This window comes from Dermochelys coriacea, chromosome 3, assembly GCF_009764565.3.
Source record: "Dermochelys coriacea isolate rDerCor1 chromosome 3, rDerCor1.pri.v4, whole genome shotgun sequence".
NCBI lineage: Eukaryota > Metazoa > Chordata > Testudines > Dermochelyidae > Dermochelys > Dermochelys coriacea.
Genome location: NC_050070.1, coordinates 202,259,717 through 202,283,675, shown reverse-complemented (window position 1 = coordinate 202,283,675; position 23,959 = coordinate 202,259,717). Strand labels below are relative to the sequence as shown.

Genomic DNA, 23,959 nt, shown 5'->3' with positions numbered 1-23,959 from the left:
ATGATGTATAGACAGAACAGTGGGTTTTAGCAGATTATGACCTTTCCTATGATCTCTTACATGACATACTTTGTATGAAACGTATCATAATTACGTGACAGTGGTGAATATGAGAGTTCCAGGGGGCTGTGTTGAGGTACAGATTGCCACAGTTTTAGATTTCAGTTTTCTCCTAAATCTCCAAGTTAGCGGAAATCTGTTTGGTTTTTCATTTCATTCTCCTTGTTCATGAAGTCAGTGGGAGTCTTTCCAGTAACTTCAGTGGTCTTTGGAGCTGGTCTGCACTTTCTAATAGAATTATAGTCCACAATTCAACACCCTTTTGCATATGAAATATGGATTCCATAAGAGAGAAATGAATCCTCCCACTTCCCTCTGTAGTTTAACTGGATGCCTCCAAGTTTTTTCTGTTGTCGGATGATTTTCCTGGAACAAAAGCTTATTACACATTTGCAGGTTGCTGAACCACTTTTCAGTGACTTGACTGATGTCACACCATAGGGACCTGGTCCTTCTTGTAGGGTGATGAGCATCCCTCAGTTTTTGTGGGAGTTGAGGGCTCTCAGAACATTGCAATTCTCTGAATTGGACCATAGATGTTCATGGCATTTTACAAAACTGATTAACATGGATTGCTTGCCCTATAGAGTTTACAAGGCAAATACAATGAGAGATACAAGAAGAGGCTCCGAAAGGTCAGCAAGTGTAGCAGGGTGCCCAGGGATTGTTTTGCAGGTACTCCGCTTCTGCTTCTCCCTCTTCAGGGCCCCCTTAAGAACTGTACACATGGATAACACTGCCCCCTGCCTGGGGCTAGTTAAATAACAGAAACAGTCCTTTTCTGAATTAACACTACCCGTGCATGGGCCCAGTTTAATAACAGAAATAATTCTAACAGTCCTCAGGATCCCCAGATTAAGTCCCTCACCACATAAAAGTCTACACTTCGCTCTGAGGTCTTCTCTCACAGCCAGAGCTCTTTCTCTGGCCCAGTCTTGTTCGCACAGCCCATTCTCCCAGCTCTCCCTACTTGGAGCTCAGTCTTCTGATTCTGGCCAGTGGGCCTCCAAATGTCTAGGCCCAAACCCTGTTATGGTTTCCCCTCAGAAGCTTCCTGAGCTCCTTTTTTTTTTTCACAGCTCCCTTGGTCTCAGAGTCTTCTGCAGGAGCACTTCACATTCTCTGCAGTCTCGCTACAGTTTCCTGAGTTTTCCAGCTTCATTTTAGGTAGAGTGACCAGATGTCCAATTTTTGGGGACTTTTTCTTATATAGGCGCCTATTCCCCCCGTCCTGTTTTTTCACAGTTGCTATCTGGTCACCCTAATTTTAGACCCCTGTTGCTGTTTATAGGACAATCCCTCTGTTCTGTCCCATGTCTGGCTTATTCTGTGATCAGGGTTGGCTAACCCTGTTATAGAGAGATTCGTAGACACCATGCACCATGTATGTCAAAAATGGTGGAATAATAGAGCCATTCACTAGAACATTGCAAATGAACTCATTTAAGAATACTTATGTCGTACATAGCACTGTTCAGCTGTAGGTCACAAAGTGCTTTGCTCAGGAGGTCAGTATGATGAGAAAACAGAGGCTAAATGACTTTCCCAAGATCACCACCAGGCTAGTGGAATAGAACCCAGTTCTCCTGTGTCTTAGCCAATGGCAGAATAAACTGGATCATGCTGCCTTCCAGACAGACTGCCTCGGTGAACTATACTTTGCAGTCAATTTCTACATTGCAATGGCATTTTGCAGGAGGGAACACAAGGGCAGAGGGAAAAGACTTCTTGTGCCTTCACTCACGCAGGGGCAGGTGTATGTCTTTCATGTGTAGATTATAATTGTATGATGTAGTGATTGATACATTTACTATACTGGAAAAGTGATTGTTTTCGTATTCCATTTTTTTATTCTTCCCCCAAATTTCACTCTTGGAAAATATAAACTTGCCATCTGTGATCACGAGGCAACCTTCTAATTACTCATGTTCATATGGAGTTTTCAATAGAGGCTTATCATTTTTTTTCAAATCTATAATGAATTGTAACCTTAAAGTTTCAACATGTCCTTCCTTATCCTGTGAAATGGTTCAGTTGGGTAAAGGGACCTTTTCACCAGTTATACAGAGAGCTTCACTTGCAGGTTCCATCAAGAGTAATGGAAATATTGTGGAAAATTGCACATTGAACATATATACTGGATATGGTATTCTGTAGATCATTCTGATAGATCAGTGTTCTGGATTACATAACTTAACAAGCTAGACTCAGTGTCAGAAAAAGTCATATCACACAAAGTTTCTCACATTTGAAAGGTGAGCAAAGGTGAGCACAAGGCATAATGATTCTGAAGCACTTTTAAAGGCTGAGAGAAAAGAACTATCCCAGACTAGACTGATTACCAAAAGATTCTGATGGATCAAAGGCTTTTTTTTAAGTCACAGAAGTGGGTAATTGTATGAAATGTCTGCTAAAGATCTCAGCAAAATGACACAATACAGCAAACTAATTGAATGTTTCTGGCATTGTCCAAAGATTAAATGTTCTTACAACAATTTATAGCAGTGTGTAATGTGGAACAGTAACTTACTGTTTGCAATTCGTCCAGTTGCTGTGTATTTCAAGTATTTTACAATTTTTACATGCTGGTGGTTGACAGCAAACCTAAAATAATAATGGCTCTGAGAGGACTGTGGTACTACCATCACTGCTAGATTATGATTCCTGCTATGGCTGGCCTAGGGGCTGCTCCCCAAACTGACTCTGTACTAGGCAGGAATTACCTGCTCACTAGAGCTGATCAGAAAATGGCCTTTTTCCCATGAAAACTTTTGATGTTTCAGCACAAAATCAAAAACCTAAATATTTTGATTTGGAATCCTGCAGTGGTGCCGTACGCTCCCATTCTCCCCTATAGGCCAGGCTCTGTTGTAGGACTAGATCTCTCATACTGCACCATAGTGCCCCCTAATGATGAGGGTAGATGTGAGGGTGATAAATTGTTCTTGTTGTCCCTGAGGACAGGACAAGGGAGTAATGGTCTTAAATTGCAGCAAGGGAGATTTAAGTTGGACACCGGGAAAAATTTCCTGTCAGGATAGTTAAGCACTGGAACAAATTACTTAGGGATTTGTGGAATCTCACTGGAGTTTTTTAACAACAGGTTAGACAAACAGCTGTCAAGGATGATCTAGATAATACTTAGTAATAATTATACTTACCTAATAATTCAGTGCAGGGAACTAGACTAGATGACCTATCGAGGTCCCTTCCAGTCCTACATTTCTGGGATACTATTTTTGCATAAAGTGTATGTCTCTTATCTAAATGAAACAGTTTTAAATTACTAGATGTAGTTCAAGAAATTCTTGAATAAGTAAAATCTTCTGTGTGCCTACTTAGTGATATTAGTAATAAAAACATTGGCCTATATTCCAATATAAGAAATTTAAAGTTCTTTGCAAGTTGGCATGATCTCATTGAAGAAGTCTATTAAAAAATTAACAAATGTATGACTGTTAAACAAATGGTCCCAATTCTGCCTGTTTTACACTGCTGTAAATCCAGAATAACTCCTTTCAAGTCAATAAAGTTATTCTGGATTTATGCTGTCATGACTGACAGCAAAATCTGCCCAAACATCTTTAATTTTACTAGACACACAAGTGGGTGAGATAATATGTTTCATTTCACCAGCTTCTGTTGGCGAAAGAGACAAACATTTGAGCTACACAGAGCTCTTCAGGTCTGGGAAAGGTACTCAGAGTGTCGCAGCTAAATACAAGTGGAACAGATAGTTTAATGTAAGTAGTTAACAGATATTGTAAGAGACTGTAACGGAGTCCACTTGCCACTAAGGCACCTCCTCCTTGCTGCACAGGGGATTAGCTCCGTCCAAGCCTGCCATCCCCTTCCTTAGTTTACTCTCACTGCAGCTCCTCTCTCTCTGAGGCTCAGCACGCTCCCTCTTCATGACTTAGCCCTCTGGCCAGATCATTATCCTTGTTTCCTATTCCAGGGGTATCAAAGTCCCACAGGATCAACTTCCGGGCTCTCTTTCCAGGCCACTCTCTAATTCAAGCCTATGCCACTTTTCTCAGTGGGGGAACCTTGGACCCACGCACTATTCCAGGTTCCACCACCAGGACCCACTAGTCAGTGGCTCACTCTCAGATCCCATTGCTATTTCCCTGTGCTTCTTCCTACTTCCCTTCTCTTTCTCTGTTTTCTGGCCCTCCCATGGGGTCCAGTTGAAGCTCCCAAAGCCTAGGGATGACTGCAGCCTAATTCCCCTACAGCTCCCTTCTTTCCTCACCTTGCTGGCTTCGTTTCAGCCCAGCCCACACCTGCTCAGCTGAGTTTCATCTTCTATTAAGGCTTACCTATCCTGCCTCCCTCAGGTGTATCCTATTAGGTCAATTAGTTCCTTTCCAGCTACCTTAACCGTTTCAGGTAAAGTGTGACATGAACATCAATCACAGAGACTATTCAAGGTGTAGTGGCCAGTTAACACCTCGGTAGTCATAGGAGAAAAAAGGGGAGGTAGTGGCTTGCAGATTGTTGTAATAAACCATAAATCCAGAGTCTTTAAGTCTGTGATTTTTAGTATCTAGCAAAGTTATGAATTTCAATTCTCAGGCTTGTCTTTTGAAGATGTGCAGATTTTCTTTGAGGATATTGATCATCATAGAAGTGGAGATATGTCTACAGGTTTTGCATCTGTTGTGGTGCCAGGGTCTGCTGCCGCTTTTGAGTTGGTTTGTCCTGGTTTGTGGAGGAGTTTGATTCTGATAATGAACTTGGCGAGATTGATTTGAGGCCAGAAAAGGGTATTCGGGAAAGTTTCTTTCAAGATGTGGTCCCCTTGGAAAATGGGTTGCAATGGTTTAGTGATATCCTGTAGGGGTTCTAGGGTGGGGTGGTAATTTTACTGTCTGTGATGGGTTGGATCGCAGAAACCCCCTTGGGAACTGCCACCTGATGTGCTGAGACTACCCCGGAGCCCATTTCCCCTGGCAGCCTGGGACTTCAGTGCCCTGCCTGGTTTGAGCCAGACACGCCAGCCTGCTACAAACCCAGACCCTGGTCTGAACCACATCAACCAAAATCTGAAGGCTTAACTGAAAACAGCTTAAGAAGTGTTCCTGTCTCCAACACTCAGATACCCAACTCCCAATGGGGTCCAAACCCCAAATAAATCCATTTTACCCTGTATAAAGCTTATGTAGGGTAAACTCATAAATTGTTTGCCCTCTGTAACACTGATAAAGAGATATGCACAGCTGTTTGCCCCCCCCCCAGTATTATCACATACTCTGGGTTAATTAGTAAGTAAAAAGTGATTTTATTAAATACAAAAAGTAGGATTTAAGTGGTTCCAAGTAATAACAGACAGAACAAAGTGAATTAGCAAGCAAAATAAAATAAAACACGTAAGTCTAAGCCTAATACAGTAAAAAAGTGATTACAGATGAAATCTCACCCTCAGAAATGTTCCAGTAAGCTTCTTTTACAGACTAGCTTTCTTCTAGTCTGGGTCCAGCAATCACTCACACCCCTGTAGTTACTCTCCTTTGTTCCAGTTTCTTTCAGGTATCCTTTGGGGGTGGAGAGGCTACCTTTTGAGCCAGCTGAAGACAAAAATGGAGGGGTCTCCCAGGTCTTTATATAGTTCCTCTCTTGTGGGTGGAAACCCCTTCTCCTCTCCTAAGCAGCATACAGCTGCAAGATGGAGTTTTGGAGTCACATGGGCAAGTCACATGTCCATGCATGACTCAGAACTTTACCAGCTGATGCTACATTCCCAGGAAAGGTCAGATGTGGACTGGCATCTCTCAAAGTTCTTTGTTAGCTTAAGTGTTTCTAGACTGGGCACTTACTGGGAATAGTCTTTTCTCAAGAAGCTGACCAACTGCTTCACTGAGGCTACTTAAAATCAAACAAGTACATAGCCAATATTCATAAATTTGAACACAAAAATGATACATGCATGTAAATAGGACGTATATATCTAGTAGATCATAACCTTTGCAGAGATATGTTACATGGCATATCTAGCATAAAACATATTCCAGTCATGTCATATATTCACTCATAAGCATATTTCTATAAAGCATTATGGGGTGCAATGTCACAATGTCATTTGGTATTTTTGTTGAGCCTGAAATTTTGAAAATTGCCTAAGGTAGTTACCAAAATACATTTTGAATTGAGAGTGTCCATTTATATAAGAACGGACATATTGGGCAGACCTATGGTTCATCTAGCCCAGTGTCCTGCCTTCCGACAGTGTACGAGGTGCCACAGAGGGAATGAACAGAACATGTAAACATCAAGCAAGCCATTTCCTGTCACCCATTCCCAGCATCTGACAAACAGAGGGACATTTCAGAGCATCACTTATTTTTGGATTTCAATGGAATTTAGGCACCTAGCTCCCTTAGGATCCCTTGAAAAATCCTGATTAAATTAATTGCTATTTGCTAATTTCCATTTATGGAAAGAATGGGAATCTTGCATACAATATCATTTTTATCAGAAGAGACTTTACTGGATATTGTCTATTATTTCAAGAACACAAACAATTACCTTTCTTGATTTTCCTTTCCTCATCCCTTGTTTTCTGGTTGTCGTTAGTATTCCATCTGGGTTTTCCTACACACATTCCTAATGATGTACACTACATTTTCTGCTGGAATCATTTCCATCACCTCCTTCACACACTGATTTTTCCATCATCCCTATTTTCGTTTTCTCACTGACCATGTTGTTGTGCTACTCACACATCTATGCTTCTCATTATTTCCATCATGACTCTGTTTTCCAAGCTGATGTGTTATGTTCTCCATACAGACCTATCTCAAATGCATCCAGCCACGCTTTTTATGTTGTCTTCATTGATTAGCTCTCAGCACTATACAGTTCAAAGCAACCTGATTTCAATGATTTTCATGATATCCCCTGAGAAATTTCTTCTCCTTCCAAGTGCTTGCCAAAAACATTGCCATTGGAATGTTCTTTTTTTAATAGTTACTGAGAGACAGCATTATGCACTTTCTCAGCTATTGAAATTCATTTATCATTTAACCACCTGAATCCAATTTCTTTACTGATTCTTCATTTCACACTCTCTCCTGACGCACAAGGTCTCAGAACATTTTCATAGTTTTTACTCATACTCCTGGTATATTTCATTCCTCTTTTTCAATATACAGGTTGCATCAGTACAAAGTCACATTGCCTTGTGAAGTTGAACTGTTCATTTCCAGTGATATGTTCATACATTAAGTTTAAATATACTTGTAACACACCACCTTCCCAGCAGGGCTGGATTAAGGCAGGGACTTTAGGAGCTGCAGCCCAGGGTCCCAGCTCAAGGGGGGCCCCACAAAAATAAATCATAGGCAGTGATCTCCAACTCCGGGCCACTAAAAGTCCAATGGCACAGCAAGGCACTCAGGCAGGCTGCCTGCATGCCATGGCCCCACGCCACTTCCGGAAGCGGCTGGCTGCTAGCATGTCTCTGCAGCCCCTTGCGGGGAGGAGGCAGCTCCGCGTGCTGCCCCTGCCCCCAGCACTGTCCTCACAGCTCCCACTGGCCGGAAACTGACCAATGGGAGCTACAGGGGCAGCGCTTGTGGGCGCAGGCAGTGCATGGAGACACACTGTCCCCCTACCCCCAGGGGCTGCAGAGACATGTTAGGAGCCAGCCACTTCTGGGAGCAGCATGCTATGGCAGGCAGGCAGGCAGCCTGCCTGAGCCCTGCTGTGCCACCGGCCGAGAGCTGCCTGTCGTAAGCGCCTCCCATCCGGAGCCTGCACCTCACACTTCCTCATCCACCCCAACCCCTGCCCCAAATCAGAATCCCCCTGCTGCACCCAAACTCCCTCCCAGGAAAACTATTTGTATACAGGGGCCCCATAAAATCTAATAGCCCCAGGCCCAGAGGAGAGTAAATCTGGCCCTGTTTCCCAGGGGTTTTTCCATAATAAATAACCTATCAGTTAATCAGTCTGTTTTAAGGACTTATCAGGTAATTGTAAAATTACTGCAGTTAACAAAAGTCACAGAGTACCTTTGGAATTAACTTCTGACGTTACTGCACTCCATGACATCTTATGAGAACTTGTGGTTAGCATGAAGTAGCCCAGGAGAAAATGTGTCGTAACTCACTGGTGAGTGTATGATATCTGTCCCCCTCTGTGCCGCATCCACAGAGTATATGAGACTGTTACAGCCCAAGCTCCAGAGCTTTAGCTCAAGTTGCAGCAGCTTACACTTCTTAGCTCTGCAGGTCTCCACTTCAGTCCTGGTTGTGTCAACCAAGATGGCTGCCATCACGTCATCTCTCTGCTAACAGCCACAACACTGCCGTTATACGTCATCGCTGTAATTCTTTCCTCCTTTCAAAAATGCTCTGTAGCAATGAACGCTTAAAGTCAGTGGGGACGGCAGGTATTTAGCAACACTCAATATAATAAAGAAGAAATAATTACTCACAAGTTTGTGGCTTTCCCTTCCTTCATCTGTTTTCTTTTTTGTAAGAGGTAAGTGTGGGAATTCACAGTCCAAGCCCTGCAGAGCTCTCAAAGCATAAATGACATTTATACTGTGCCTTTCATCCAAAGGATCTCAGAAAGTCTACAGACTTTGCAACCTATATATAGAGAAGTCACTGAAATGCATGGCCACATCTGAGATAAAGCCTTCAAACAGTAACTGCACCGCAGTTCAGGACTGAAAGAAGAATATTTTATTTGTAAGTAGGTGGAAATTAAGCCAGGACAGCAAGGCAAATGTTCCTGCTCTTATGTAATGTGCCATGCAACCTTCTGTAGAAATCACGTCGTCTGTAGAAAACTTTTCAGTGGATGGCTATGATTACAATACTGCACACTGGACCAAAGAGAATGAATTAGCAAGGGTTTTGCTGGGGAAAAAAAGTGAACGTCAAGTTTGTTTTCTCTGCTTTTTCTATCCTTGAAATTCCATTGCAGAAAAATAAAATAAAATATTTGAGAAAGAGAGGAGTTGAAAAATTTTTAGGTTACCAAGTTTTTTGGGTTTTTTTGACAGTGAAATATCTGCAGCTGATGGAAATTGATACAATTTTGCTGCTTTCAAAAATCTTAAGAATGATTGATCATTAAAATGGGATTGTTGCTTTCTTCTGTGAGTTAAGACTTCTTTGTAAAATATCTTTTGGATTAAGATGTGCTTTAACACAGTTGAGTGTGACAATTGATAGAAATTATTCTTAGTATTGGGCTATTTTCCCTGTAGGCATACTCCCCAAATAGCATGGATTGAAAAAAAAATCACATTTCATTCAGTTTTACAGAGGTAAACATCTTCTTGCTCTTATATTTTTGAGTCTTTTTTGCTAGGGTGTTTTTACAGTTGTGAACTGGATGGCATTACTATGGTATAGTGTCTAGCGAAAGAAATGCTTTCAAGAAATAAAAGCTGCCATACTAAAGCTGTGGAAGAATAAAAGAAAGTGTAATATAGCTGTATAGTACAGTAAATGGAATGTCAAACAAAACATCTGGTATGATGATGGTTATTATTTATGTCAATAACAACCAAAATATGCTAGGAGCTGTACGGACATGTAGAAAACCACCCTGCCTTTTTAGAATTTCCTCAGTTTATCAATTAATCTAAAAAAAGTTGAAAGGAAATGCAGAAAGTCAAGTCACCAGAGTTCTTAGAAGACATCGGTTCAATGCCCTGGTTTTGCATAGACTTTCTTGGGCAAGTCACTTAGGCCCTGATCTACAGAGGTATTTAGGTTCCTAACTTCCATTGATTTCAGTGATTTAAATACCATTGGGGTTCTTGGCCCTAGTCTCTCTGTGCCTCAGTTCCCCATCTGTAAAATGGTGATAATGGTACTTCCCTACCTCACAAGGATGTTGTGAGGATAAATGTGTTAATGATTGTGATACTACATTGATGGGCCTATCTACCTAAGATGGATAGATAGTACTAGTAGTAGCATTGAAAGGTTGTGCACTGGAAGGTCAAAGATCCAAAAAAGAAAACCATCCCTAATTTGTTTCTGCAAACATGCCTGCTGTCTAATCTCTGGGAATGACCTGAAAACTTCCAAGGTTGCTATCTGGGACCATCATTCCAGGCATGCAGGGGTCAACTGGGCTGTGCAACCATTTATTCCCTCCCTGGAGCAGCTGTGAGGAGAGTGGGGCAGAGAGCAGCTGGGAATGGCAGGAGCCGTGGGTCCATCCCCTGCTCTCTGGCCAGTATAGCTGAGCATGTGTAGGGGAAAGGCCAGCAGCAAATGACTCACTCCTTTTCTCCCTAGCAGCTTGGGAGGAACAGGGAGGGAATTGTGTCTTCCTGCGCCCCCCGGGTGTTCCTGGACAGTGCAGTCATGTTTCACACCTCCACACATGATCTTGCCTATAGTAAATTTCAAACACGAAGAGCATGAAATGAGAAATCTGGGCATTATAAGGGAAAACAAACAAAGAAGTGAGAGAGAGATATGCTTAGAATTATGCCATGGGCAAGCATGGGGAATCTGGTTTTCGATTGCTTAAATTATGAGAGAAGTCAGAGAAACGGAAAATGGTTTTGAAACATTTTCAAGGCCAGGGCTCTTTCTTAACGCACAGAAAAATCATAGGAAACTCATCATGGCACAGAGCCTGGCTTATTACTAAACAGTAGATTGGCCATATTTCCTTATAGGCCAAAAGTGCTTTATTCTACAGGGAAAACCAGTAGAGTAGGCAGGTCTTCTGCTGAGATTCTATCTGTAAGTGAAGCATACCATGTCCTTGATACTGTTACACTTGCCTGTCATAACCACACCATATATATGATATAGGAATCAAATAATACAAATTGTAGGCAGTTTCGGGCAGGGACCATCTTTTTGTTTTATGTTTGTACTGCACCTAGCACAATGGAATTCTGGTCCAAGACTGGGGATCCCAGGTCCTACAGTAATAGCAATAATAATTATTATTAATAAATTATAGTTTTCGTAACCTGATTTTATCTTATGTGATGATTTTTATATTGAACTGGAAATGGAATCACTGCATTTTCCTTTCAAAGTTGAATTTTGTTCAGACAGGCATATGAAATCTTCTTAGCATTTAATCTCTATACTGAAAAAACCCACTTCATTTTGTATAGGCACGCATATAATTCATAAAATATTTCTCTAATTATTCTCCCTTTCTCAAAGACCCCATAACATAATGCCAAGGGAAATTTAAATACTGTTTGCATCTGAGTCTCTCAGCCTGCTATATGTATCCAAAAAGATCAGTTTTAGAGGGCAATGCAAAGTGCAATCTGTTTCCACAGGGACTAAATCCTCCTCTAAAGCGCTACCAGCTCCTGTTTGTCTAGTCTTGTAGTGGTGTAGTCCCCATGATAGTGGACTCCCACGTGTAGTTCCATGATAGTGGACTTTGCTAACTATGGACTGTCAGCTTTAAACCAGCCTTTGATTTCTGGACATTTAGAAAAAAGAAAAGGAGTACTTGTGGCACCTTAGAGACTAACAAATTTATTTGAGCATAAGCTTTCGTGAGCTACAGCTCACTTCATCGGATGCATTTAGAGACCATTTTGTGCATTCTAAATTGGGTTGTGCAACTATCACATTTGCAAACAAGTACCTGGATGTTCAAATCAAGCAGCTGGGCACCTAACTACTCTCTGTATGTACACCACTGCAGTAATTGAACACACACATTTAAAATATAGTTTGATGCCATAGGAAAGATGAGTATTTTCAGTAGTATTTTCCATTAGAACGTATCTGCATGATTCTCAGGAACTCATTGATTTGATATTTTTGCAAAAGGTGCATGAGAATATAAGGGCTGCCGCACAGGGTCAAACAAATGGTCCGTCTAGCCCAGTATCCTGTCTTCAATGGTGGCCAGTACCAGAGTTTTAGGGAGAGTGTACGGAGCAGGGAGACTTTGAAGAGACCCACCCGTCTTCCACTCCCAGCTTCTGGAAGTCAGAGGTTCATGGTTTTCCTTAGCATAGGATTGTAACCCTGACCATCGTAGCTCATAGCCATAGCTGGACCTATCCTCCATGAACTGATCTAATTCTTTTTTTGAACCCAGTTATACTTTTTGGCCATCACAACATCCCATAGCAAATGAGTTCCACACATTAATTGTGCAATGTGTGAAAAAGTACATTCTCTTGTTTGTATTAAACCTGCTGCCTATTAATTTCATTGGGTGACTCCTGATATTTTTGCATTGTGTGAAGGGTATCACTTTTCTATTCCCACACTACTCATGATTTTATAGACCTCTATCATATCTCCCTCTTTGTCGTCTCTTTTCTAAGATGAACAGCCCTAATTTTTTAGTCTCTCCTCATATGGAAACCAATCCAAACCCTTGATCATCTTTGTTGCTCTCTTCTGAACCTATTCCAATTCCGTTATGTCCTTTTTGAGATGGGGTGACCAGAACTAGACATAGTATGGATTTATATAGGAAGAATTATATAGTGGTAGGATATTTTCTGTTCATTTTCTACCCCTTCCCTAATCGTTCCTAACAATCTGTTAGCCCTTTTGACTACTGCTGCACACTGAGCTGAAGTTTTCAGAGAACTATCCATGGTGACTCCAAGATCTCTTTCTTTAGTGATACCAGCTAATTTAGAACTCATATGTACAGTTGGGATTTTTTTTCCAGTGTAAATTAATTTGCACTTATCAGTGTTGAACGTCATCTGCCATTTTGTTAAAATGTTTTTATAAAAAGGTGTTAAAATGGTTGTTGTAAAACCCATTACACAGCTTTTGGCTTTCAAATTCATTTGTGGGTTAGCATGATGGGTGTCTGTCAGCCCTTCGCTGCTCCTGCTAGACACATTAGCAGTGACAACTCTCCAACCAAGGAAAATCCAGTCAGACCTGGCGACCAACAAGAGAATTCTCCAGAGGCCTAGAAGGGCCAGGAGGAAATACTGACCAACCAAGAACAAGCAGGCTAGTTAAGACAGCTTGCCTGTGTTTGCTTGGGGCAGAGCTGGGTGAGAAGGGGAGCTCCTCAGGGTTGGCCCAGGCCAGGGCCTTGCCCTAAATACTGCAACTAAGCGCTTGCATTTTGAAGGGTTTTTTTCCCTCCTTCTTTGTTTCAAGGCTCAGACAGCCGAATCCTGAGTTACTATTTTTGTTTAGAGACTGATGCCAAGCATATGGCCTGAGCTACCCTGCCCCAAACACGTGGCCAAACTTTGCAAACCATACTGGGGAGCAGTTCCAGGACTATGCATGGCCCTCAAGTGGGTACTGCAGAGCATCCCTGCCTGCAGTTAGCCGCAGCAAATTTAGTAAGAGTGAATTAATGATGTAAACAGACACATTTTAAAAAAATCAAAATACATTTGCATTTTTATAGTAATGAAAAGGGGGAGTTTAAAAAGTGTTGATTTGAATATCTTTGATGTTGCCAACAATATCTGTCAGGAATGAAAAACATATGAAATTCTTTCAACTAGGTTTTTTGTATTTGATTCCCGTGCCTGGACATTTTTTAGTGTTTAATGTTTAATCAGTGAGAAGGGATTAGTGACAGATAAATTATTGATAGTTTTGACTTCGGTCTCAGAAAAGAAAAGATTGAGGAAAAAAAACATTGATTTCTGTGAAAAATGAGGCTGTCAGTCTATTTGATTGGAAGTCCTCCAGCCTGTATTATTTCTTGATGGTGTGTGACAGAAAGGGTTTTTGAATCAGCTTTGAAATTTAGATTTCAGTTAAAAGCAATAAATTCCACTTAGGTATCTGTGATATCTCATACCTTTATGCTACTGTGTTCCACTAAAGAGGCCACAGGCTTTTATGGGGTATTATTGAATATTTGTCCCTTCAAGATCTTGTTGTGGAACCCTTACTCATCCTGGTGAAAACTTGCACAAAAAGTCTTAATGAGCAGTGTTGTGGCCATTAGCAGAGAGACATACACCCTCATTAGGCATTGGGCTTCCTTGGATGGCCTGGTGCACCGGATGGTACATGACAGGGTATATATATAGCCTGCTCTTTCTCTCTCCTGGAGTTTGACCACTCCAGAGGTCAGAGCAGGTAGTGACAGGAAAAGAAAGGCAATTAATTCCATATGTAGTCACTGAAATAAGTGCCCTGATTTCAGAGGTTTGTAGTCTTTGTCATCAGGGCCTTTGAGAACCCTCTTTGCAACTTTAGCCAACTTAACTAAGCTGACTTCTCCTGGGATTTATTCAGAGCTAGAAATGTAGAAATTCAGCAAATGTTATGGGCTTAAAATTTCATTTTATTAAGCACTGCGCTAACATGAAATCCCACTGCCAATTTTATTGATAACCTCTCCAGTCTAGTAGTCATTAAAGGACAATAATAACAATTTGTGATTAAAAAGCACCTCGCATTCAAAGGAATTCCAAAGTACTTTAAAATGATAAAATGCAGGTTACAACATTTGGAAAATACGTGTGTCGTAAAATATGCTAGCCGTGAAAATGATAAAACTGTAGGCCATGATCTTGCAATTGTCTCTAGCTAGTACTTGTGTAAGAGTTGGCCACATACAATAACACGTCTGATATGTCTAGAGTGGTTCTTTTCGAAATACCTGCAACTTCTTGCTCTGCTCGGATATCTTTTTACACTACCTCTAATAAGGCTGGTAGCACAGGTTTGTCAGTTGGCGTGATAATGAATTCTGTGACTCACCCACTCAGACTGAGACAGATGAGATAATTAACGTGACAATGGAACTCCCAAAGGTGTCCCCTAACTTTGCTGGTGCCGCAGTGTTCAGTTTTTGTTGTAGAGCTGGGGGAGGTCCTTTCACAGTACTCTAAAATAGTTGTCATGAGAATCATGGACTATAACCCAGCAGGACTCATACAAACTCAGCTTCCCCTGCACCACATTCTCTTTCAGAACTGGGAATGTATTACTGTTGTTGTTTAATCTTTATAAGGGTATGCTGTCAGCTTTGCATACCTTGCCGTTGCACTTCTTAAACCTCATGCCTGTGAGCCCAATTTAATCTCTTCAGTGATTGGTTTTTGTTTCTGATTTAGTGGCAGCTAAGCTTTAAAATATGTGTAGGAAACAGACCCTCCACAATGTCTTGTTCACACACAAGTGCTGCCTCTGTTTATGAACAGGGTATCATCAGGTATGTACATATGCAATGATTGTTACTGGCCATTTACATTCAGACATTTGTTCTGCATAGGGAAACAGTTTTATTAATTTACCCTTTTTTATACCTATTCCTAAGTTTCATAATAACACTGCTGTAGTTTTCTATAATGCTTTACTGACTTAGGACCTGATCTTTGGCCCCTCCAAGTCAGTGGGACCTGTGGTGTGGGCTATAGTAAGCACAGGATCAGGCCCCTACTGCATTTATTTTAACACACTCCTGTGAGGTAGATACATATTGTTATCTGAGATGTAAATACAATAGATGGAGGAACTGAGAGACAGGGAAGTTAAGTCGTTACCTTGCCTGTGGTCACTCGGGATAGTCTTTAGAACTGCTGGAAAGAGCATTCATGACTTGACTCTCAATACTGTTCAGTTAGCACAACCCCCCCATCCCATATAAAAAGCGAATTGGATACCTGGAGAAAGCTTGTCCCAGAATTGTGCAAGTGTGCAAGAATTGTGCAAATGGTACTGGCAAACGCTGCAGTTGGACCACCTGATCCCCTTCCAAACCTTTTTTAAAATTAAAGAACTATTAAAATATCAGCATCTGTTTTGAATAAATTCCCAGCAACACTCCACCAGCCCTTTTGTAATCTGTGTGTTGTTATTTTAGCAGTGCTGATCATGTAGCACTTTGGCAGTTTGCCACTGGCATAATGGCATAATTTTCTTTCACCAGAAAGTGGATCCGATGGAAAATATTACACCACCTACCTTACCTTTAATACGCAATACATATTCATAAGAGTCCCTTGCAGTTCTCAGAATTGCATGTTTAGCCCTTGATCAAATGAACTCTGCATTCTTACTTATCAAGTTCTTGGCCAGTCCTTTTTTTACTAAAAGAAGCCTTTGCATCATGGCCTTTGAGAGTTATAGAAACTGAAAGAGAAAGTGTTAAGCAGGATGCTTTATTAAAAGGAGTGTTATGGGTTTTTTACTGTTGCCAACCCCAAGCATTCAGAAATCACAAGTCAGGTATCCAAAATCATGAAATTGGCTTAAAAATTATGAGATTCATTTTTAGGGCTGGCAAGTGATAAAAAAATTAATCGTGATTAATCACTCAATTAAAAAAAACAATAATAGAATACCATTTATTTAAGTATTTTGGATGTTTTCTACATTTTCTACAATGTCAAACTTTAGCGCCTACAAGTCCAATCAGTCCTACTTCTTGTCCAGAGAGTCGCTCAGACAAACAGGTTTGTTTACATTTGCAGAAGATAATGTAGAAGGTTGATTTTCTTTTTTGGTGGTTAGGCTTCTATAGTTTTCGCATAGGAGTGTTGCTCTTTTAAGACTTCTGAAAGCATACTCCACATCTCGTCCCTCTCAGATTTTGGAAGGCACTTCAGATTCTTAAATCTTGGGTCGAGTGCTGTAGCTATCTTTAGAAATTTCACACTGATATCTTCTTTGCATTTTGTCAAATGTGCAGTGAAAGTGTTCTTAAAACAAACATGTGCTAGGTCATCATCCAAGACTGCTATAACATGAAATATATATGGCAGAATGAGGGTAAAACAGAGCAGGAGACATACAATTCTTGCCCAAGGAGTTCAGTCACAAATTTAATTAACGCATTATTTTTTTAATGAGCAACATCAACATGGAAGTATGTCCTCTGGAATGATAGCCAAAGCATGAAGAGGCATAGAAATCTTTAGTGCATCTGGCATATAAATATCTTGCGACGCCAGCTACAACAGTGCCATGCGAATGCCTGTTCTCATTTTCAGGTGACATTGTAAATAAGAACCGGGCAGCATTACCTCCTGTAAATGTAAACAAACTTGTTTCTTTTAGCAATTGTCTGAACAAGAAGTAGGACTGTGTGGACTTGTAAGCGCTAAAGTTTTACATTGTTTTGTTTTTGAGTGTAGTTATGTAACAAAAAAATCTACATTTGTAAGTTGCACTTGCATGATAAAGAGATTGCACTACAGTACTTTATGAGGTGAATTGAAAAATACTATTTCTTTTGTGTATCATTTTTACAGTGCAAATATTTGTAATAAAAATATAAACTGAGCACTGTACACATTGTATTCTGTGATGTGACTGAAATTGATACATTTAAAAATGTAGAAAAATATTTAATAAATTTCAATTGGTATTGTATTGTTTAAAAGAGCGTTTAATTGCAATTAATTTTTGTGAGTTAATCACATGAGTTAACTGTGATTAATTGGCAGCCCTATTCTTTTTTCCTTGGGGTTCTTTTTCTTGGCGTTCTGCTTTTTTGCCTTTGGGGTTCACATTTTCTCACTTTGATGTCAGTGGGGTTTCAGCATGTGTTTAAATGCTGTCCTGAATAAAGAGGTTTTCGTGAGTCAGGGTGCAGCTGATTTATATGCATGGAGTGGCAATGTGAAGTTGGTATTTTCACAGCAGCAGCCTATAAAGATCCAGGCTTTTACTATAATTGGATTTTCACTCCATATATATTACAATGCTCTCATGTCACATTCATAATTTTATAACAAAGAATCTGAAAGCTGATAATGTGTCAAAATGTCTTTAAGTTAAATGTGGCCATTCAAACAGTCCAGCACTTTTAATAATACATGTTATACGGGAATGTAGAATCATGACTGTAACACATCCTGCTATAATATTTAAGCGGCTAAGAACTTTAATACATTTTTCTGCCAAAATGACATTCAAAATTGACTTCCCTTTAGAGAGAAAATGGTTTTTATGTGAGTCTGGTATTTCTCAAAGGCTTGAATAGTATCTAAAGGAAAAATTAGTTCTCGTGAGAGACATGTTTCCTTTTTTGGAGCTATTCTAAGAAACTGAAAAGTTAGAATTAGGGAATCAGTGCTGTAAATTTCCCATACAGGTAAGAGACATGGACAGAATTCATTAATTATCTCTGCATATGCTAAGCCAGCTTTCAGTAAAGCTCTGACTTATGTTTTTCATAATCCAATGGTGTTTTACTATAGAATCTGACACATCAAGAAGCAAAATGTAGCAGTTAATGTATCATCCATGCATTTTTTATATTCACCCCTCCATTAAATAAATACCATAACATGGAAATGACAATTTACAGAAAAGGCAGACAATTTTAGTTTAACAACGGATACTTCTGCTCTCCAGAAATGACAACCTTCCCTTCCAGGACAATTAACTTAATGATCAAATAGGTCTTTTCTACATCCATTGCCATGATTCTGTATAAAGAGATCACCACACCACTCCTCCTCCGCATTTTAATTCTTACAAAACTAGCAAACCCCAAGGTGGCTGTTACAAGAAATGTCAATTATTTCCTAAGGATTTTGGTGGCTTCTGTGTGATACTGTGAGAGAATGGGAGATTTCTGACTATTTGGGGACATGATGGTGGTTGAGATTCTTGAAATGAGGCTTTCTCCCACTGTTGTGCATGTGTTTTGGCTAGTAGAAGGCAACAAGGGTGTGATTATGTGATCCTCTAACTTGAACGACAGACTGTAAACTGTTTGGGGCTGGGACTGTCTTTGTGTTCTGTGTGTGTGCAGTGCCGAGCACAGTGGGGTGTTGCTCCATGACTGCCGCTACTATGTGCTACCACAATACAAATGACGATGAAGATAATAGTAATAATAATAATAATAATATTTAATAAGGCCTCCATGAATGGAGAGCACGAGGATTGCAGACAGTGTTGTTAGGGTAGCAGGTGCTTGGTTTTCGACTGGAAAGTCCAGTCAAAAAGGGGACCTGACCGTGTTCGGTCATATCTACTGACTGGACACGCAAAGTCTGGTTACTGCAAGCAGGGAGGCCCCAGGTCATCACCCCCGCCAGCCTCCTACCTGCGTCAGGCGGCTGCAGCTCCCATCCACAGCACTGCAGGTGACTCCTTCCCAACCCAGGCAGAGGAGAGAGGGGAATAGCAGCAAGCAATGTGGGGGGGAGAGAAGAGGAGCAAATGAGGGGTGGGATCTTGGTGGGAAGAGGCGGGGCGGGGTGGGGCTTTGTGGGGAAGAGTCAGGATGAGGGAGGATGACGGTGTCCGGGTTTTAAATATTATGAAGTTGGCAACTTTAAGTGTTGTCATTATTCAGTGTTTAGATTGCGGATAGCGCCTACAGGCCTCAGCCATGCCAAGTCCCATTGAACTGGACGTATCGGACAAACTTATCGGAAAGCCCTGAGGAACTAACACTCTAAAAGACAAGATATAACAGGCCAGTGAGACAAACAAGCGGGGTGAGTGCAGAGGAGACAGGGTAACAAAAATAATAGGACCGGCGCAATTCTTAGTCACCTGCTCTGCCTGTGGCAGCTTTCAAATAGCTCCACTCCTGCTCTGCAGCCTGGGAGAAGGAGTCCATCTACCTTAGGATCTCAACACATGGCTCTTTCACCTGGGCTTTGCCCAGAGGTCACGATCTGACCTATGCCTTTTTTCTTCTTCTCATCCCTTTGAGTGGCTCTCATTCACCCTGATAGTTTTTGTTAAATAAAGAACTAAAGGTTGGAAGATTTACTATTAAATAGCTATTAAAGGCTAAATTCTCTCTGGTCTGGGCCACAGAGCTGATCTCTTGATGCCCATTTTGCTCTGCGTGTGAAATTACCCCCGTGCAAAGGGCCAGCAACAGTCTTGTGCATGATGTAAGTCCTTAAACCCTCAGAATAGCACAAAAAAGAGACAGAAGAACAGAAGAGAAGAATTTCATCATGCAGATGACAGAGGAGATTTTGGCCCTAAGATTGTGGCATGACCCACAGTTTCAAACTCTGGTCTATGGGGTTACTGGGGGTCATCACTCTCAGCTAGAATCGGGACTCCCTGAAGCCCAGATCAAAGGTTCCCCTCTGGGGAGGAACAATGGCCCACTCCCCCTACTTAAACAAAAAGAAGAAACAAATGGGCTCTGCCCTGCTTTGGACTGCTCACCCAGCTCTGCTTGTTCTTGTCTTCTAATCCAGACCTCCTTGTTTCTTGACTCAGCCTGATTCCTGGAATCTGACTCATGATTCTTGATTTTTAGTTTGTCTCCTTTTCCTGACCTTCTGGTTTCCTTATTTAACCTGATTCCTGGTATCTGACTCATGAGTCCTGACCTCCCAGTTTCCTGACTCATCCTGATTCCTGGTGTTCTTAGTTCCTGACCTCAACTCCAGACCTCCTGGTTCTGAACCCTGACTGGCGAGGAGACCTGCCTCCGCCAACATTGACCACTTGGCCTGGCTGCCTACATCCCGGCCTTGATAGATTGGTCCTGACAGTATAGGCCCAATCCAGCGTCCAGTGAATTTAATGGAAAAACTCCACTTGACTTCAATGGGATCTGCATCATGCACTGTGAAAGAATTATTTTAATATGTACATGTATCAGTGTCAGTTTCATCTCTAAATATTCTCATTCCTACTATATTATAAATGACTGAGTTTATAGTGAGATAAAAGTTATAGCTAGAAGAAAGTGTTGCTCATTTTAAGGAAATTATTCTTTAAGTCTTGGAACAATATTAACCTAGTAGCTAGAGGCGGGAAGAGTATGGAAGCTCCATTTTGTGAAGGATTTCAAGTTTTTGAAATTTGGCTTAGTTCTGATTTGACCCAAAATTTTGGAATTTTGCAGGAAGGAATTTTAAAAATAAAATAAAAAAGTGTTCCAGGTCAATCATTTCATATTGATTTTGATTCTTTAAATTTTCTTTGCATAATATAATAAATATGATACAATATTTTAAAAATTTCAAAACAAAAAATCCTTTCAGAACAAAAAATCGAAACATTTCATTCTGAAAATGTCAAAATGGGACATTTCAACATTGTCGGAACTTCCCCTCCCATTTTTCTGAAATGAAAATTCCGGTGAAATCAACCCAGTTTTGGAAAGCCTTTTGATTTCAATAGAACTGTATACTCTGATGAAATATGGTTTTGTCAAAGTTTCTCTGACCAGCTCTACTAATATCTCAGATATAGAAATAAGAAACATTTTGACAATATATTTTATTGTAGGTGAATGTGTAAATGTTACTTAATCAATGCAGGAACAGGAGTTACATTTTTCACCAAAGAGGTCTTTAGGACAATTTTATTGTGTTGATAGATTAAATTATTCATAGATTCATAGATTTTTAAGGCCAGAAGGGACTATTAGACCATGCCTGACCTCCTGTATAACACAAACAATAGAATTTCATCCAGGTACTCCTGTATTCGGCCCAATAAATTGTGTTTCAATAAAGCACATCTTTCCAGAAAAACATCTAGTCTTGATTGGAAGACTTTAAGAGATGGAGAATCCATCACTTGCTTTGGTAGTTTGTTTAAAAGCTTAATCACCCAATTAAAAAAAATATGCCTTATTTCCAGTTTGGTTTTAACTTCCAGCCATTGATTCTGAGTTATGCTTTTCTCCACTAGATTAAAGAACCTGTTAGTGTTTTCTCACTGAGAAGGTACTTATACCTTCCTGTTATAGCTAACATTCCTTTTTAAGCAATTTATACACACCCACATGCACAAAACGTGTAACAAAAAAGAAAGAAGCTTGCCATTGTCATTTCTTTATTTTACTAAAAACTTGGTAAATTAATTACTTTAATGAATGAGACTTGCTATAATATTTTAATTGTGCACCTGTTTCTAAGAAGCAATGTATTCCTGTTGAGTCTTTTGATACTCATTTCATTTTACCATGGTTGTTCAGTCCTGAGAAAATCTTTAGCATGTGGCACATTCTCCAAGTGCTTGACACAGATCTCAGAGGAGACTCAGATGCTTTAATGGGAAAAAAAAGGGCTGAAGCCTTGACAGGCTTTAGTAAGATGGGTGTCGCAGTACATTTAAGTTGAAGACTTGGCTAGTCTGTTGCCCGTTGATGTGTATAAGAGAAAAACAGTGTTTGGGCTTTAATAAACACAGAAATCTGTTCTGCAGAGATGGGATAATTTAATCATTAATCCTTGTGGTTCAGAGAAAGTGAGGCTTAGCTGGGCAACATACAGTATGCTGCACACAGCACCTGAGAGCGAAGTATGATTAGTAGACGCAATAAATGCATGCTGCTTATTAGAGCTGGGTGTATTTTTTCGCACAAATATTTTATTCACCAAAATATATAGCTGTGGTCACATGTCTGCGCTGCATTTTAAAACCCATAGCAGTGAGTCTCAGAATCTCGAGATGTGGAGCTCGTGCTACAGCATTAAAAACAGCAGTCTAGACGTTGTGGCTTGGGCTCTAAAACCCATCCCCTTCCTTGGGCTTCAGAGCTCAAGCTCAGATGTCTAACCAGCCTTTAGCATCTTAGCACAAGCCCAAGTCTGTAGATCTGGGCTCTGACGCTCACTGCTGGGTGGCAGGAGCAGCGGAGGATGAGAGCACCCTTATAAATTTTAGCCCAGTGGTTCGGATCCTCATTTGGGATGTGGGAGACCCAGATTCACTACCCTGCTCTGCCTGATGAAGAGAAGCAAGTTGAGCTTGTGTCTCCTACACTGCAGCAGAGTGCCCGGGCCACTAGCCTATGGGATATCCTGATGGGGGACTCTTTCAGTCTCTCCTGTTCAAGCTGAACCATTATATATAAATAGTCACTGGATCTGTCATGTCCTAGGTTAGTGCCTCTTTCCCTGGACCAATGACTATTCATTGTCATTCATTTTGTCATTACTGGCCTTGGCAACAATCCCCCTCAGGGGGATTTTAGGATTTTTGGCCTGAGGAGCAGATGATTTTAGACTGTCACCTCCTTCTTGGCCTCAGACCCATTACTGGAGAGGCAGGTAATTGGTCACAGGTGGGACTAAAACCACCTCCCTTGGAGGGCCAAACCTCCTTTGGGCATGACCTAAAAGGGTAGTATTTTGCCATTTATCAGAATTATCACTTGGGTCCCAATTTCTTCCTATATGCCCGGGGTAATAATTTTAGCCAAAAATATGCAGGTTGGTAATGAGTTTTCTATAGTTCTCTTTGCCACCCCAATATAAATGCACAGCTGGAATGAGCTGGGTATCTACACCTGTGATTCGGGGAGCTATTTTCAGATTTTAATAGGAGGGTCAGGTCTAGGAGCCTGTAAGATCTTGGACATTTCTGAAGGAAAAATGTAAAAAATCAATCTATTTCAGGAGCATTTCTTGTGATTATTCCCTATATCTTTAATAACAATTCATATAGATTACTAAAACAAAATTAACCAATACAGGCCAGATAGGCAATTTTTAAAGCTAAGTAATCTGCACCTGTGGCATGCAGACCCCGTACCAAATAAAACCTATTTTTCAAGCTAAAAAAAACAAATTCAGAACACACAGGAGACAATTATAGTAAAATATTATTGATCCCCTGGCCTTAATGTATCCATCTTTTAGCCTTTGAACCGCAAGCAGTGTAGTCTCGCAGCATGATACATTGCTACTATTTTTAATAGAGAAAGATCAAATGATTTACTTATAAAAAATAAAATCTATTTATCCTCATATATGTAATCTCCATTATAAGGCCTGAATGACATTTACTGCTGTCTGAGGTGGTTTCAAATCCAAGCATAATTCTGGATGGTTTCATAGCTCTCCTCATTCTTATTTAAAACATTATCTATGCATAATGAACTTCTGAAGTCAGTCCATTAAACTGTTTATAAATGAATGTTTTAGTAGTTAGTTAATCATATTTCAGATTGTGAAGAGGAGAATGAATATAAGGACGGTCATATTGGGTTAGGCCAATGGTCCAGCTAGCCCATTATCCTGTCTTCCGACAGTTGA

General features: G+C 40.5%; 1 protein-coding gene and 1 long non-coding RNA gene across 5 annotated transcripts in view; both read left to right on the top strand.

Annotated features, from left to right (window-relative positions):
* PLCB1 (phospholipase C beta 1) overlaps positions 1 to 23,959 on the top strand; it is a 657,432-nt gene that overhangs the window by 390,517 nt on the left and 242,956 nt on the right. The gene's annotated exons all lie outside the window — the stretch shown is intronic.
* LOC122459586 lies at positions 5,769 to 20,640 on the top strand. The gene is made up of 3 exons (XR_006280377.1): positions 5,769 to 5,943; positions 9,213 to 9,214; positions 20,629 to 20,640. It is a non-coding gene; the product is annotated as an uncharacterized LOC122459586 (long non-coding RNA).